The sequence below is a fragment of the Camelus dromedarius genome, chromosome 10 (assembly GCF_036321535.1).
Source record: "Camelus dromedarius isolate mCamDro1 chromosome 10, mCamDro1.pat, whole genome shotgun sequence".
Taxonomy (NCBI): Eukaryota; Metazoa; Chordata; class Mammalia; order Artiodactyla; family Camelidae; genus Camelus; species Camelus dromedarius.
Window position 1 is genome coordinate 28,175,225 of NC_087445.1, and position 19,133 is coordinate 28,194,357.

At 36.2% G+C, this 19,133-nt stretch overlaps 1 protein-coding gene across 1 annotated transcript in view; it reads left to right on the top strand.

Annotated features, from left to right (window-relative positions):
* The window catches only part of PTPRD (protein tyrosine phosphatase receptor type D), a 1,876,190-nt gene that overhangs the window by 1,133,392 nt on the left and 723,665 nt on the right, over positions 1 to 19,133 (top strand). The window contains exon 9 of the mRNA XM_064490208.1: positions 8,319 to 8,378. The gene's annotated coding sequence lies outside the window, so the exon portion shown is untranslated. The remainder of the gene's footprint in view (positions 1 to 8,318; positions 8,379 to 19,133) is intronic.

Sequence of the window (19,133 nt, forward strand, 5' to 3'; positions counted from 1 at the left end):
TCAATCTTTATGTTACAAGTAAATCCTAGGTCTACCCTATACTCAAGGAGAGGGGATTAAACAAGCACATGAATGACAAAAGATGGAGATCTTTACCATTGTAGAAGCTGTTTACCATGGTCTACCCTTTGGACCCCAATATTTCATGTCCCTCCCACATACAAAGGCTCACTTTCTCCCAGAGTCTCCGGAGTCTCATTTCACTACAGTTAAGCCAGAACACGCTAGATTATACTGCAGTAGCAACTATAAAATTCTGGTGCCTGAAACAATACAGTTTTATTTCTTAATCATCCTACATGTCTATTATGGATTTCCTAAGGATTGTTGTCCTCACCCAGAGAGTCTCCAAGATCACTGGGACTGGAGGTTGGGAAGAGCAAGTTGATGGCTATTAAAGTCTTCTACATGGAAGTGACATTTGTTACTTGTGCTCAAATTCCAGAGCTACACTATTTTCAAAGACACAAGGAACTACATTTCTACCATGTGCTTGATTAAAAAAAAAAAAGGAAAGAAAAAAGAAAAAAAGAAAAAGAAACTGAAGTATCAGCGAACAGTCCAAAAGACTAATATAATTGGTAAAGTCTAATATTTCCCCTCTACCTAACTAAAAACATACCAAAATGATTATGGGGCAAATTTTGATAAATTTAACTCTTTCTACAAATATTCAATAAGTACTGTTGTTTGCTAAGGTTTTGCAAAATGCTAAAGACTAAGTGCAGAGAAAAAAAGCTGTCCTAACCTTCTGGTTTCTCAATATGGTGGGCAAAGAGATGAGTACATAGATAATTTCAGAATAGAAGTCATTACAAAATGTAGTTTAAGACATAGTAGCGACATGTAACACAGATCTGAAGAGAGAGGAGGTCAGAGAGGACATCCTATAATAGATGAACTCTGATGAGTTTTGATATATGTGTAGAAATAGGCCAGGTAAGGAAAGTCAAGAAAGAAATGTGTCAGTGTTTCTTTAATAAAATGAATTTATGATGATTACCTTGTAGATCAAAAGGCCTGGATTCTTCTGCATTTGCATTAACTGGTGCCTTAGCCTGATCAAGTACCTGGGCAACTGTGCACCTAGACTTCCTCATCTGTGGAATGAGAAGGTTTAATTAGATGTTGTCCAAGGCCTCTTCCAACTATAAAATTCTATGATTGTTCCTGGCTCTAGAGGATATTTTTTAAAGGCAGGCTTTATAGGATAATTATAAAATAATTACCTTATAAGGTAATCACTTACTGTGAGAGTTCAGTAAACACCTATGGGAAAAATCCTCTATCAGAAAATGGTAGACTTGTATTCCCATCCTTTCTGAGACACAGTATGTTCAAAATTGACCACAAAAAGAAGAATAAGATGTTGTTCAGAATAGAATGATATAAAGTCGTTTTCCATGGCCAACTTTTACTCTTGTGACTTTTTTTTATCCTTAATCTACCACCCTAAACATTTCTGATGATTCTCGTATATGGACTCTTACTATTTTATTTATTGGTTTTGTTTATTTGCCTGTAAAAAGACTCCAGCCCTCCCTTCTCTGCACACACACACACACACTTTTGCACCAACATTGTGTTGCCAGATTGATTTGCACCCTCATAATTTCACAGAATTTCATGCTCTTCACTCGACTTCCCAACCCTTCATGCCTTGTCCTACTTTCAGGGAAAATCCTTGGCATTGACATTCAAATCTTCACCATTCACAGCACAAACATCAGTCAACTGGACTCTGGGTCAGGAGTCCCTTTTTCCACCTCAAGCCTTCATTTCCTTTCTCCTCCTTCACTGATCTAACCTAAACTTTCAAAGCAAATACACCGACTGAGTATTGGCAAAGATGCAATACAACCACTTTGTAAAACAGTTTGGCATTATCTGCTGAAGTTGAACATATGTATGCCAGATGATCCATCAATTCCACTCCTCATTATATACAACATGTGTATCAAGAAATTTCTACAAGGATGTTTATTGCAGCATTAATTGTAATTGCTCTAAACTGGAAATGACCCAACGTTCTTCAGCAATAGAATGGATACACAGAGCGTGGTATATTCAGATGATTCTTGACAAACTGCAGCATGAATGAAACCAATAAGCATAATAGTGAGTAAAGAAGCCAGACACAAAGTAAAATGTAATATAGGATGATATTTATACAGTGTTCAGGGCAGCTGTAAACTATAGGGTTAGAAATCAAGACAATGTTTGTTTACCTTTGATGAAGAGGGAGTAATAGGATTAGGAGGGAGCATGAAGTTTCTTTAGCACTAAAAATGTTCTGTACTTTGGCCTGGGTGGTGGTTATCCTGGTGTTTGTTTTTGTATGATTCATTCCTTATGTACTTTTCTATTAGTGCACTATACTTTGAATTTAAAATAATAATTTACAAACTACTTGAACTTCCAAAAAGTTCTGCTTGTTTTTTTTTAAAGGTGTCATGTGGAGAAAAAACAAAACAAAGCAGAACAAACATTCCTTAGTGATAAGAGGCACAATTGTTATCCCAGTTGGTATACCCTGCTGTATATGTTATGAAAATTTTATATTCCAGTAACCTTCATTATTATAGAGTAATTTTTCTGAGTTTCTATGTTAATTGTGATGTGGTTTCAGGTAGGATTTGTTGTTCAAATAACAGAGCTCCAAATCACTCAGTCTTCTCTCTCTCTGTCTCTCTCTCTCTCTCTGTCTCTCTCTCTCTATATATATATATTCCAGAAAAATAACAAAATAAAAAAGAGATAGGGGAGAGGAGGGAGGAGAGGAAGGATGGAAGGAAGAGGCAAAAATGTTACTTGGGGGATTGAATATGTTTGACAAAATAAAACTTTAAAGCATACTTTCTTCCTCATCTGTCCTGATTTTCTACTGTACTATTGGCATGTGAAAAACAAATTGTATCATTTTCAAAACAGTTGCCTTTAGGTATTGAAATTTTTATTTTTTCCTGTATGTTTGCTTACCTAGTGTTACTTACCTAATACAAACTTATATCTTTGAAAAGGTGACTAAAGAAAAACATATACAAACAATTCCAAATGAAAGCGAATGAAAACCTCCTAATGAAATCTCTTTAATATGTAATTTTAAACTACTTTAAAGGGCCACAGTTGCTTGTGCTAATGTAGAAACTGTTTAAAATGATTGTTTCAATTTTGATAATCAGGATTTTTTTGGTGTTGTAGAACAAGGTTAATTAACAGCAGAAAAAAACTTCATATGAAGTAAACTTTTTTCTAATTTAAATAGACTTGTAAAAAGCATCACACATACAACTTAAATTCGAGCTATTCTGTTAAAATGCCTGTTTAATGTTTTAAGTATGTCAATTAAAATATACCTATTACATATAAAAATGTCATGAGTCATTAATGAAACTTGGAATTTTCACATTTTAAGCAAACATTACAAAAAAAATTAGTGAGGAGGTCCAAAGTCCTTTTTATGAGTTAGAATGTGAAATAACATGACTTAACTCTAGCTAACTCTGTTTAAAAAAATACAGTGAAAGATGATATTCTTCTGATGTGAAACACACTTCTGGAAAGGCTATTTATGAAATGTTTGTTATTTCTTTGGGAAGAGGAAAACTGAGTTTATGACCAAAGTAAATGGAAACCTTAAAAACTTCTTAGAATAATTTCCATTGCACATCTGTAAATACTAAAGTATATCAGATGAGATTATACCTTACCATGGACAGTTCTGCTGTTGAAAGTCATTGACTTTAGCTCTTAGGATTTCCTCAGCCACAATTAGTCAGAACTTTGGCAGGAAGAATGGGGATGAAAGAACCCATACCATTCCAACAATTCCCTCCTTGTGTGTTTCATTCTCTCATCCTCATCAGGTGTGCTCTGTGAGCTAGAGTGTGCTGCTTACTTGGCAAAATCAACTGCCAAAAATCATTCTCTTCCAGTTATGAAAATTTATGGTTCGTTTTATCCTCAATCTGCAGAAAAGAAAACAAAATTGAGATAGTAATTTGCACTTTGACCACGTAGGAAGTTCAGCTGACCTAAACAGGAAGCATGGCTTAGAAAGAATTGAGTATTTCCTACTTCTGGCTAGTGTTGAATACTTTCTCATGTCTTCTCCACTAGATCAACAGGTGATCAGGTTGTTATTTACACTCAGAAAGAAAGGGTAGCTTTGGAATGGTCTGAGAAGTGAGAGAGTTGCCTCCATGTTTATGAAAACTTTGAGCAATGGCTTCAGTGGGCAAATCCGATTGTGCATTTGCCTGACACTAAAGAGACAAGTGCTTCACTAAGTTAAATTATGTATTAACACTGAGGCGAGGGAACTACAAATTTATTAAAACAACCATAAAATCTAGCCTAAAGGTGCCATTCAGAAATAATTTAAATGAGTCGTGGAATAGAGCTTGAGGATTTTGACTTCAGGTTAAAAGCAGTACAGTTGCATGCCTGGCAGAGGACACTTCTTCTTAATTCTTCAGAAAGGAAGCAAGGAAATCTGCCCATCTTCTCTATGTTTTCCTGACTTAAATAGGGCTGAATTTAAAGGAAATGTGTGTCTGAAAGTTAGGTTCTGCCAAACAGGACTAACTTTAAGCAGTAAGTGAATGATAGTAAAGAGACAGATGGGTGAGATTTATGAAGAGACTTTTTAGAAGTGACCTCAAACAGGTGGTTTCCCCAAAAGATTCAGTGCATAGAGTGTTTTCGGATGTAGAAGGAAGGAGGAAAAGAGATGTGTTGGCAAAAAATCTGTGATTGCTGCCTGACTGAGGTTGGATATAGCTTGTCATATGTCTGTATTTTTTGTCTGAACTTCAAAAGCTGTTTTATTGTACTATGAGAAGAGCAGAAGGTCTTGGGTTCTGTGATTGGTTATTGTTTCGAAAAGGAAAGAAAATTACCTTTCATTTTCTCTCCATTGGCATTAAATCCCCAGTGGCGTTTCGAAGGACATTGCAAATAGCTGCAACTACAGTGAGGAGCCTTTGAGTCTGTTACTTTTAACTAACGTTTTGCAAATGCTCTCACCAACTTAACCCAAAACTGCAAATAGAAGCCTATAAAAACAGTTTTGCAAAAATGTTTCAATGTTGCCACTTGCTTTGAACTCCAAAGCAAAACCGGATTCTATCTTTAAGGTATTTACCAAAAGATATTTTGAAGAGTGTGCCAAATGAAGGCTTGAATTTCTCCTCCAAAGGAAAACTGTATTTAAAACAATATTTCCTATGACATTTTGTCATATAAAATTCAGATTATTAAAAAACAGAGATGGTCATCATGTGCCATTTACTGTGTTCCAGCTAAAACCTGGAACAAAACAAAGCCAGTTGCTGTGCAGTTTATAGTCTAACGGGGGAGATCAACCAAATGAGACAATCAGTCGGGGTAAGCTGAGTGCTGTAATAAACTCCCGCCCTTTTAATGGCATAAAGAACTAAAATTTATCCATTTATCTGTTGATGGACGCTTAGATTGCTTCCATTTCTTGGCAGTTATACATAATACAGCAATGAACACTCGGGTGCGTATATCTTTTTAAATAAGTCTTGTTGTTTGTTTCAAATATATACCCAGGAGTGGACTTGCCGGCTCATATGGTAGTTCTATCTTTAGTTTTTTTGAGAAACCTCCTTTCTGTTTTCCATAGTGACTGCACCAATTTACATCCCCACCGATAGTGTACAAGGGTTCCCTTTTCTCCACATCTTTGCCAATATTTGTTATCTGTGTTCTTGATGATAGCCATTCTGACAGGTGTGATGTGATTTCTCACTGTGGTTTTGATTTGCATTTCCCTGATGATTAGCCGTCTTGAACATCTTTTCATGTGCATGTTGGCCATTTATATGTAACTCTTTGGAAAAAAAAAATGTCTATTCCAGTCTTCCCATTTTTTAATTGGGTTGTTTGTTTTTGATTTTGAATTGTATGCACTATTCTTATATGCTGGATATTAACCCCTTATTGGTCATATTGTTTGCAAATATTATCTCCCACTCAGTAGATTGCCTTTTTGTTTTGTTTTGCTTTGCTTTGCAAAAGCTTTTAAGTTTAATTAGGTCCCATTTGTTTACTTTTGCTTTTATTGCCTTTGCTTTATGAGACAGATCCCAAAAAATATTGCTACAATTTATGTCAAAGAGTGTTCTGCCTATGTTTTCCTTTAGGATTATTATGGTTTCCAATCTTATATATAGGTCTTTAATGCATTTTCAGTTTATTTTTGTATATGATATTAGAGAATGTTCTACTTTCATTCATTTACATAGCTGTCCAGTTTTTCCAGCACCACTTATTGAAGATACTATCCTTTCTCCATTGCATATTCTTGCCTCTCTTGTTGTAAATTAATTGACCATAGTGTGTGGGTTTATTTCTGGGCTCTCTATTCTGTTCCATTAATCTATGTGTCTGATTTTGTGTCAGTACCATTCTGTCTTGAATATTGTAGCTTTGTAGTATAGTCTGAAGTCAAGAAGAGTGATCCCTCCAGCTCTGTTCTTCCTCAAGATCATTTTGGCCATTCAGAGTCTTTTGTGTTTCTATATAAATTTTAAAAATATTTGTTAAGATGTGGTGTGTATGTATACACACTCATACACACACACAAAGGAATACTATTCAACCATAAAAAGAAGGAAACTTTGCCACTTGCTAAAATTTGGTTGGACTTGGAGGGTATTATGATGAGTGAAATAAGTCATAGAGAAAGACAAATACTGTGTGATATCACTTATATGTGGAATCTAAAAAATACAACAAACTAGTGAATATAACAAAAAAAGAAACAGATTCACAGATTTAGAGAAAAAAATAGTGGTTAGTAGTGTGGAGAGGGAAGGGGGATGGGCATTAATGGGGTAGAGGATTAAGAGGATACAAACTATTATGTATAAAATAACCTACAAGGATATATTGCACAACATGGGCAATATAGCTAATAATCTATAATAACTAAGAATGGAATATAACCTTTAAAAATTGTGAATGACTACATCACAAATCACTATCACAATTTATGTAATACTGTACATCAACTATACTTGAATAAAAAAGGAACTAAAATTTAAATCTCACTTATATGAAACTCTTGCCAGTAGATGTTTCTAGTTGAGGTCAAGTGATGGATGGTCATCTTTGTAACACTCCAGTATGATTAAAATTTATTAATGGAAGTGAGGGCTCTTCCTGAAAGATACGGCTAGAGGACCAAACTCCTTCCTTCTTACGGATCTTTCCTCTTGTAGGTCTTGAGAGATTCTATCTGCAGATAGGAGCAAAGAATGAAGGATCATGTCTGAGATGTTTTTAAGTCCAGCACTGATTGTGGCATGATTTATATCTAGTTTTCTTCCACTATCACATGCTCACCTCTATCTGAAAAATGTAGCCTGGCTCTATAACAGGAAAAGAGGGGAAACAGTTTGCTGAACAACTAACCAGTTTCTGTGACATAAGGTAATGTGATAAGGAAGTACACAGACCTTTTGCAGCATCTAAGAAATACGTTGAAGTGAAACTCGGAGGAAGGAAAATGTCAAGGAAGGCTTTCTGTGTAACATGACAGCTTCCCTGGGAGTTGAAGGAAAAATAAGAGTTGAACATGTGAAAAAGAGTTGAGAAGGAAGTGGTCTAGACAGAAGAAAACAATTCTAAAAGCAAACAAGAATCATTTGAATAGTCTGTTCTTAACTCTATTGAGAAATTAAGACAAAGTACCTTTTTATATGTTTCAGAGGTATGGATTTTTAAAAATTAATAATGAGATTCTTTTACATAATTTTAATACTTATAAGGCTTATAGTTCTTCCGTTTGAGTTAGTCCCAGAATAATTAGGAAAGACAGGGATTTGCTTTATCTTGGCTGCAATAGTTAAGGGATCTCCTTAAGAACCTTGGGAGCATCCAGCTACATAAAGACCATAGGGTGGGAAATTTGAAATATACTGTGTAATTTTAGGAAGCAGTAAACTACAGTATTCAGTGCACTTGATGAAATAGATGTTGTAAGAAGCTAATTTAGCCATTTTATATTAGACATTATCATCTTAATTCAAAATTGTAAGAACTGTTCAATATTCATTGCTTTACAGCACGTGGACAAAACATTCCATGTTGAGTTTGGTATTGCACTCTTTCAATTAAAGATTGTGTGACATAAAATTGATACCAGCTTCTCATTAACCCTCTTGCTCTTCCTTCTTTCTGTCTCAATCACCTCTAAAAAAGGGAATGGTGAAAATATGGTATCTTGAAGACAATTTAGGGTTTGAAATATTTTAAAGATAATTTTTGATTTCTGTTTTTCTTATTAGGCTTTGAACCGTTTGAGGCCAGGGACTGTGTCTGAAAACACATACAGTGGCTGACAGAAGGTAAGTCCACAGCATATCTTAACCCTTTCTTTCCCTGGGGTCCTAGCACATGATATATGCCTGATACATAGTTGGCACTCAAGAAATGTTAGGATGGATAGATGGATGGAATATTTAAACATTATATTCTATTCATTTGACATCCCTCTTATAAAATATGCTAAGATTGAGTTGCTCTTTACTATTGATGGCCAGTTTTTCTTTTATAAATAAAATTACAACATACTCAAAACAATGGAAGACTAGGAAAAGTTCTGTCCATTAGAGATTTATTTTTCACTTCTGTATTATGGATGGTGTTAGTCATGAATATGTGAGAAATCTAATAATGGGTTAATGTTTTGATCTGGAGCAGCAGATGCCTATAGATTTAAATGTTGATTGAATTTAGCTGCTGCTGCTATGAAATTATTAGCCCTCGGCAGTGGTCTCGCCTATGTACTTTATTTTGGTTCTTCTGGAAGCTACAAAGCTATTTATTGTTAATGAGGGAATCAAGTGAGAAAACAAATTAGCAAATAGATTAGCAAATTTTTGAATGTCTAATCTCTGTTAAACAATTACAGGCTATCAGTTTTCACTACTTTGCAACTAAACTTTGCTGTTAATACAGCTTTCTTACCTTATATCCTTTCTCTAGTATAAGTACTTCATTTGTCATAATAATACCTTTTGATAAAATCCTCTACCAAGTACCTTTTTTCTTGCAGACTGCAATCTTAAAATGATAATTTCTGGAAATAAATAATTTCTAGGCTTTCTCTTTATGATACTTGATCTGTTGGCTCATCACTTGAAACTATCATCTATTATAAACATGTGATGAATTCTAAAATAAGCTAAATGTTTTTTAATTGATGTGTCTAAGTGAAAATTTTATAAATGAAGTTTAAGAAGTTTAAAAGGTCCTTAGCATGCACAAATACTCATATCTGCTAAAAATGTTGCATTCTCAGCTTAAAGGAAAGGATGCTACCTCTCGTAATCACTGTTAACCTCATTTTGGGAGGTTGATGCTTCTTAGGACTCTAAGGGAAAAGCAAGTATCTGTATATAGAAAAGGTGCACAAAGATCCTTCAGGAACCAAGATGAGAATTAAACACATGAGATATGGAGACTGTAGAAAATTTAACTTTAGACTCAGCCTGTTTCCCCTTTGGTTCCTCATTGTTTGTATTTTACCTATTAAGATTCAGCTCACCTTCACCTTAATACTTACTTGGATACTCTGCATCAAAAAGATGTCTTCTTCTTCTTCTGAACTCATATGTGTCTTTGTTCATGACTCTCTAATGATACTAATCATTCTACTTCATGGTTCAGCGATTTGTATAGAGTCAGTTCCCATTTTCTGAGCACATTATGTTCCAGAGTTAATTTGAAAACCAGTTGTTTAGGAATCCACATTACTTATTCGCATAAAACTTATAATGGAAATAATGTTCTTATTTTCTTTTACGTTCTATAGCTGTCTGATCTAGTGCCAATAGAAATATTTCAAATATATTTCCATTCATGACATTGCTTCTTCAGAACAAATCAGTTCTACTTTAAGGGCTAAATTGCATAGATTCCAAACCTAGTTTGCTTGGATTCTTTGCTACTTACCAGCTGTTAGATCCTAGGCAAATTATTCAAAAATGTGTGTTTGAGATTTTTCATGTGTAAAGTAGAGAAAATGCCTATTTCTTTAGGCTGTTTTAAAGATTAAATGGGGGAGAGAGAAGCAGGATGGCGGAGTAGAAGGATCTTGTAGCTCACCCTCTTCCACATATACACCAAAAGTCACATCTACGAACCTACTTGGCCAACCAGAGCACCTGCCGAACTTCGACAGAACATCGCCCTCTTCAAAAGACAAAGGTGCAAAAAATCTGGTAGGAGAAAAGGGAAAAAGAAAGAAGAAAAAGCAAAACAGTGCAAGACCAATCCTGCGGGGAGGGAGCGGCAAAGAAGGAGTGGCGCTCGTTCGCCGGGTCTCCCCTCTCCAATGGAGAGGCCAGCAGGACGGAGGGGGAGCTTCCAAGGCTCAGATCCACCCTGAGCACCCCTTGACTGACAGAACTGAGTTAAACGGGCACAAAGGGTCCCCGCAACACCCAGCTTGAGACGTGAGCTGGCAGCTGGGGCCGGGACAGGCCGCCCGAGCTGGGCAGAGGACTGGGGCGGCTGCACTGAGGCAGCCCCAGGGGACTGCAGGGTGCTGCACACCATGGCTGGGAGGGGATAAGGAGCAGAACAATCTTGGTCCCCCATAAATTGCAAAAAAAACAAAGCAACATGGCTGGTGTGCCCTGGGGGGAGGGGCGCCCTAGCCTTTGTCTCCTGAGATCTGTGCCACCACTACTGGCACTTCTCATGAGAAGAAAGGTGGGGCGCAGCCACAGCCGCCATCTCCTCCTGTGCGCAGAGCCCGGGCGGGGGGCGGGGCCAAGCCCTGAATCCGCATCTGGGGGCTCCACAGCCTCCTAGGCAGGACTGAGACTTGTTTACAGACCAAGGCAGATAGGATCTTTCTGCCCTGGCACCTCAGAGATCTCGCGCCGCCAAGACAAACAAGGAGCTGAGATTTGGCACGGAGCAGGGGTGGAGCATTCCACGATCTTTGCTGAGCCCGCCTTTGGAGCACTGACCCGAGGTGGAGTGGGCAGCTGCACAGAGCAGCAGAGCGACTGACCCCACAAGAGGTTGGGTGGCAACCTGCTTTCCTGTCAGGAACGCAGCACCTGACCATGGTGCTGGGGGGGAGGAGGGGCATGATCTGCCCACCTGCCTCGCCTGAGCGCAGCATCTGAATGCAGCATCAGGAGGGGGAGTTACCAGCCCGCCCACCAAGTAAGAGCTCAGCGCCTGACCCAGTGTTGGGAGAGGGCGTGATCTGCTTGCTGACAGCCACTAGAAACAGCACAGATGAGGGCGCCAACAGAGGGCCTCTGGAAACAGCAAGCTGACTTCGTGAAACAGGGCGAAGACACAAAGACCTCTGGATAAAATCATTAAGAGCACACCATCTCCAGGAGAACTAGATAACTGATACTCCTTAAGCCACAGTGCCAGAGAGATATGAGCAATATGAAGAAGCAGAGGAACCACTCCCAATTAAAAGATCAAGAGAAGTCCCCTGAAAGCACAATCAAGGAAATAGACATTGATGGCCTACTAGATCAAGATTTCAAAAAACAAGTGATCAAAGTACTGAAGGAACTAAAAGAAATAGTGTTTAGAGATATAAAATGTCAAAAATGAAATAGAAGCTATAAAGAAGAACCAAGTAGAATTAGTAAACTCATTTGGTGAGATGAGAGCTGACCTAAAGGCTGTACAAAGCAGGCTAGGTATTGCAGAGGAACAAATAAGTGACCTAGAAGACAGGACAACATAAAGCACCCAATCAGAACAGCTGAGAGAAAAACAAATAAAAAACAATGAAAACAAGATAAGGGACCTATGGGATAATATAAAGCATGCCAATCTACGCATAATAGGAGTTCCAGAAGGGGAAGAAAGAACAAAGGGGATTGAAAAGGTATTTGAAGAAATCATGACTGAAAACTTCCCAAACCTAAAGGAATCAGATATCCAAGTACAGGAGGCTCAGAGGGTCCCAAACAGGAAGAACCCAAACAGACTCACACCAAGACATATTGTAATCAAGATGGCCAGAGTCAGGGATAAAGAAATGATCCTAAAGGCAGCAAGAGAAAAACGAAGAGTGAGTTACAAAGGAACTCCCCATAAGGCTCTCAGCTGATTTCTCTACACAAACACTACAGGGCAGAAGGAAATGGCGAGATATATTCAAAGCCCTGAATGAAAAAAAGATGCACCCTAGGATACTCTATCCAGCAAGGCTATCCTTTAGAATAGAAAGAGAGATAAAGAACTTCACAGACAAGCAAAAACTTAAAGAGTTTAACAACACTAAACCCATGCTAAAAGAAATATTGACAGGTCTACTCTAAATAGAAAAGAAGCAGGATGCTACAAAAATGAGAAACTCATAACTGGAAAGGAGGTAACTGCCATGAATTACAAAAAGAATAAACACAAAATTATAAAAGAAGACATCTAAATCATTAAGAGTGGGAGAGGGAAGCAAGGAAAGCCACTGTGGAAAACAGTATGGAGATTCCTCAGAAGACTAGGAATAGACTTACCTTATGACCCAGGAATCCCACTCCTGGGAATCTATCCAGAAGGAACCCTACTTAAAAATGACACCTGCGCCCCAATGTTCATAGCAGCACTATTTACAATAGCCAAGACATGGAAACAGCCTAAATGTCCATCAACAGATGCCTGAATAAAGAAGAAGTGATATATTTATACGATGGAATACTATTCAGCCACAAAAACTGACAACATAACGCCATTTGCAGCAACGTGGATGTTCCTGGAGAATGTCATTCTAAGTGAAGTAAGCCAGAAAGAGAAAGAAAAATACCATATGAGATCACTCATAAGAGGAATCTAAACAAAACAAAACATAAATACAAAAGAGAAACAGACTGATGGACATAGAATACAAACTTGTGGTTGCCAAGGAGGGTGGGAAGGGACAGACTGGGATTTTAAAATGCAGAATAGATAAACAAGATTATACTGTATAGCACAGGGAAATATATACAAGATCTTGTTGTAGCTCATAGTGAAAAAAAGTGACAATGAATATATATATGTTCATGTATAACTGAAAAATTGTGCTCTACACTGGAATTTGACACAACATTGTAAAATGACTATTACTCAATAAAAAAAAGTTTAAAAAAATGATTGAATGAGTTCATGTATGAAAAGTGCTTTAGAACAGTACCTCAGTTGTAGTAGGGGATGATATATAGGATAGTCTGTAGATGTCATCATTATTATTCGTATTGAATCTTGGAGTATCAGGAGCTTATCTGCCCACATATAGGCATGTCTGAAGATAAAACCTATGCAATACATTTTAGAAGTCCATTTTATTGTGGATGCTTTAATTATAGAATACAGCCTCTCATCAGAAAGATTGTAACTACCTCTTCTATAAAATACAGGTGAAATGATTGTTGATGTACCTGTATTTTCTAGATAAGTAAACATGTAAACAAAGTACTGTAACCATCTTCATCTCACACAGACATGAAATGAAAGTAACAATGTCAATGATTATTATTAATACAAAGCACTGATCTCTTAGGTTTGCCATGCAAAAAGTGAAGGAATTTACCTGTTATCCACAGATCCTCCCATTAGAAATGAGGAAAATGGTGGTCAAGGAGACAAAGGTCTTTCATAGCTAATGAGAGTTAGAGGAAGACAAACTCCAGCCTTTCTGACTTTTCAATCTTACAGTATTTCCAGTCTACCAAAGATAGCACTCCAAGCCAGGTTCAAAAGTTTATTGTTGTTTTTAAATTAATATTTACAGATTCCAAAGTCTTTTGAAGGGCTGTTCTGCCACTTAACAAGTTTACCTAATTCTTTATATTCCAGCCATCTCCATATTGTCTACAAAAAATATGACACATCTTGTCAAACGAAGCCCAGAATACTTTATTTAAGGCATTATATTTGATCAGTATTTCCCAAATTGCCATCTCAAATTACCTAAGATCACTAGCTCACTTGCAGTGTTACTTTAGAGTAATGTGTTAAAAAGATCTTCTTTCCTTTTCTAGTCCATGACTACATGATCTTGTCCATGTTACAAAATCAGTCTTGAATGCAAGTGTGTAAATCTAACACATTACAAAACACTGAACTTTTTAATCTTGCTAAAGAAAACAGAGCTTTCTTATTGAAAGTATCCTTTATCACTGAAATAGTTAAGGTTTATTTTTGCAATGCATTATTACGTGCAAAGCACATTTGCTCACCTATGTCATTTACTTTTCTCAGTAAACCTCTGAGGTTGATTCTCTAATTATATCCTTCTTAGGATGAGAGACCTGAGAACTGGAGAAACTAAATACCTCATCCAAAGTCACACAAGTAGTAGTATCAGAATTCCAACACAGTGGAATTCCAGAGACAACTGCCCCTGTGTTCAAAGATGGTGCCTGATTGCTCTCAGTTGAGAGAACCAAAACCATCTAATTAAATGGCAAAAGCATGAGGTTTCCATTCTCCTGTTGGTTCCTCGTTAAGTGTCTAGATTGTAAACTTTTTGAAAGGAGGGCCTATATCTTTTACTTGTCTTTTTACTCATCTTTATACTCCTCGCAATGACTAAAAGAGTGCCTTGACATCATAGACAGTTAAATGACCAATTGAGAACATTATGAGATAGCGAAGATACTGTTCATGATAAATACAGTATTCTGTAATTAAAGGTTCAGAACACGTTGCCTTTGGGCTGTTGACCAAGTTTAGTCAGTTTGGTAAAATGGGCTTCCTTCTTCGTGTCACTCTTCATAATTGGATCAAACTAATACTAGCCAGAAACTGTTAAAAATGTCTGAATTTGAAAATTTACAAGTATGTGGGGTGTATGTAATATTATTGTGGATTCTACAGCCAAATGCTTTGCTTACTTTGGCAAGTGCAATGTAGTTTCTTGTGAATGATAACATTTGAATATTTGCTGGGCAGTATCATGTTTTAATATAAGGACCAATGCCAATGCCGATAAATATTTTTGTATAACTAAGAGAAACCTTCTGGAATTTTAGTTCATTCTTGGAATTTCATCAATTAAGAAAGTCAGAAATACTAAGGTTTCTTTAGGTGATTTCAGGAGTGATTTATACAATTCTGACTAGCACTATTTTGGAGAAATAAACCAGATCTGCTAACTAAGGCATCCCATTAAGTGAGCCTGATTTCAGTTATTTTTAGTGAAGAAGCAGTTAACATTACACAAAGCAGGGATATATTCAAGTCTCTATTAGAGATTTTTGATTACAGTATTAATTTGCCAATCTCAGGTAAATAAAGGACAAGTTAATCTAATTAAAGGAAGGTTAATTGTGTATGCAGACTGTATGGCCAGAACAGAGCTCAGCAGGATATTTTCTGGAATTTTTGCTTGAAAGAGTTATGTTTCTTTATTCATGAGTAATAACCGAAACTTTCATTATTATACACAAAGCATTAAAAAGAAAGAGTTATTAAAAGGACTTACTAGCAAGACAGTTTAGTAATGATATGTATAATCTAATGATGTGTATGGGTGAGGGTTAACTAAATGCTTTGCAGCTCTAACTGCTTTCCAGCTCTATAATTGTAATGATTATTCACCATAAGTATACTTTAGAATTTGATTCAATATATCTACAGTTGTATAGTCAGAGAACATTAGAACTAAAATATACCTTAAAGACTTCAGGCCATGCTTTGTACATGATAAAGTTATACCCAGAGAAGAAAAGTGACCTTTCCAAGATCAGAAAGATACTTGGTAGCATATCTGTGACCCAGATATTTTTGTTTTTTACCTTCCACTTAAAACCATATTATCCTTTGATGAAAAAAAGAGAAGGAAATAAAAGTTGAGACATAAAGACCAGCGAAGGTCACATAGTTCAGTCTCATACTCTATAGGAAACATAGCATGACTCACAGTCAGCCAGGCTGTGATTAAAACTGTACCTAAATCTCACTTTCATTATTGGCTAGCTCTAATTGCAAGAAAGGTCTTTATATTGATCCAAAAATTTACCTGCCTTTATTTTTTCCTTTACTCTTCTGTTTTCTATACAGAATTTCTGTACCTCCTTCCACCATTTCTTTTTTGACATGAGTTGCAGATATTTCATCTTATAATGCCTCCTCCAAGCACATCAATAAATTGTTTCATGTTTCAGGTTGATGCCTGAAATTAAGCACAGTGTGACATATGGTTTCTGGATACTACCATAAGTATGTAGGAAAGCTGTTGTCTTTGGATCCTAACCATTGTACTTTCAGGTTTTTAAATTAACTGTGCCTTTTGCTTGGTTTCAGTTGCCCTTATGAAACAAGGAAAGCCTAAAGATATTTTTCACATGGATTACTATAATTAGGGGCTCTTATACTGATTTTTAAATTGGTTTATTTTTATCTTGTTTAGGTCAAGAATGACAGAATTAAACATATCCGCTGTCATAGTCACCATAAACATCAAAAAGATTACCTGTTAGGATTATTTGAATTGCTCAAGAAAGTCATGGTGATTAACAAGAAAAAATTAAGTCTAATTATAGTTGATAATCACTCAAAAATGAAACAAGTAGTGTAAAATAAATTATATGGTAGTTACATTACATAAATTATAACTTCGGTTTCTCCCTGAAAGTGCTATATATTAACCAATAAAATGTATAAATCTCCTACCCTAGTTTTGGTCATACTTACCATTTTACTTCTAGAAATGGAAGCCAAAAATGATTAGGTCCCCTTAATTTTGCTATGAACTTTAAATTGCTCTTAAAAAGTAAAGACTTAATTAAAAAAAAAATCCTGCCTTACCAATTTTGTTTTCAAATGTGGGTGAACTTTAGGAGAAAAAAATATATGTATATAATTATATGTCTATATATTTCTACTAAGGATGTATTTTGACTAACTACACAGAATTGAATGCCATTAACATGAGTCTGTTTTTAAATCTATCTGGCCTTAGGTTAAAGATCAAGTTGGAAATCACTTACTACACCTAAATCTTTTAAGAAATGGAGAAGAAGGGAAAAAAAAATTCCCTAAGTGAAGGTTAGGAGAAACTGAACTATATTTATTAACAGCTGAATAAAGCTGTAAATAGAGGTTGACCTCTAACTTCTCCTAAGAGTGAACTTAATGGTCAAATCACCGAAGATTATATTTATGTCAAGTTAGATGCCCCTCTTATAGAAATAAATGACTGAGTAACTAAACTGAATAATTGTAATCAAATTCAATTATAGGTGGTGGAATATAGAACCAGAATAATCAGACTGGTACACTGAGAACTTTCTCAGGTGTCACATTCTTATATTCACGTTTTAACTGCCTCATTTTCTTCCACTCTTTTCCTACTTAATAGGATGTAGGAAGATGGGCAATGAAATACCAGTGTAGCAACCTGAGGTTGTCTGAAACGTAAAATTTTGGTACTTGATAGCTGGATATCTGCTTTCCAAAGGAATGGGCTTGGAGACTCAGCTATAAAGGATTCCCTTTTATAGGTTGAGTTGAGTTCAAGAATGATATATAAAAGGCATTTTTGTTTGTTTGTTTGTTTGAGATCTTCACAATTTGGGAACTACACTGTACCCACTGCATTTATCTCTGTATTTCTACATAATGTGAGTTTTTGCTAGTATCTGACCTATTTCTCAATCATTCAATGGGATGAAGACAGGAGTGCCTAGAATGGACTGTGTGGGACATGGGGAGAGTTGCCTGGGTCAGAGGGAGTACATAAGAAGGGAAGAAACTAAACAGGGTCACGAATCGGGGGGAGACTTCCTTAGAACAGGCAGTATCTTTTTGAGTCCTAACTCTATAAGAATTGTTAAGACTATCTTTTGTAAATATTTCTTACATACAGGAAGCACCAGAGAGGGTAATTATATTGCTTAATCTAGTCCAAATAGGTGAAGAACCACTTCTTCAGGAATGAAAATGATGTCTGAGAGTGAATCACATTTGTTCCAGTGAGGAGAGAGCATGGAGGAGAGGAAAAGCTAGCTATACACTTATGTACTTAATTGAAGTCTGCTAAGATATGCATTCATTTATTCGGGTTGCTAGTACCCTAGGTTTATAATATCATGCATGGTGTGAGTTACCTGAGCTACTAACTACCCAATAGATCACCCTAATGACACGGCGCTTCTTTTCATCCTCCCTGAAAAGTGTCCTCACCACCTATCAAATGGTAGAGCCTATAATAATCTGTTAAGTAATGAATATATGTCTTTCCAAACTCTAGCCTTATTTGTGCTACAGATCGTTGAGACAGCCATGAAAAATTAATACACTTTTATATTTTGTGGAGATTAATTCTGTGAACTTTCTCTATCAGATCTATGCCAAGAGGCTCTTACATCATTGCATCTATTAAGGATTTTTCATATATATATGTATAATCAATCATTAATAATCTTGAATTTAGTAGCACTTATAGAAGATTACTCTCTCCTCATTGACACATCTACTTTCAGTCTCTCTCCCCTTTCTTAGAGCAGTACTTCCACAAAAATTCTAATTTCCATCAGCATATTTGACTTTGTGATATATGCTTTCTATATATTCATGATTGTTTCTCTATTTATAAACTCCCATTTATCACTCTTGTCTAAAGATTGATTTTAAAGCTTTAAAATTTAGGACCCCTGAAAGCATTTTCCTCATTTTTTTTTTTGCATGCTCACTCCCTTTACTTGAGGAGGAAAGGTTCTTCTTTGTAATTCTCTGTGAAATCAAGTATAATTGTGTTCATTTTGAAAAGAAAAATCAATAATGATTATAAATACATTTTAATGTGAATATAATTTTATAATCAGAGTTATTCCATCCCACACCAATCTTCCCTTCAGATTTTGTAGGAAAGGGGAATTGATCTTGCAGCAAATAAATGCAAAGTTATGGATCTGTGAAAATTATTAACGTCTCAATGCCCCATTTAGTTTTTCCCATTCCACAAGAATCAATGATAAACACCCCTATCCATTTTATGTTTCTCATTAAAGCAGGAAGTTAACACAAAATGAGGGCCTCTTGTTTTGTCTTTCAACGCGGTAATGTGTATATTATTTTAAGAAGATTGCACTACTGCTCTGGTGGTGCTACAGTGTGGCAGGTGTTTTTAA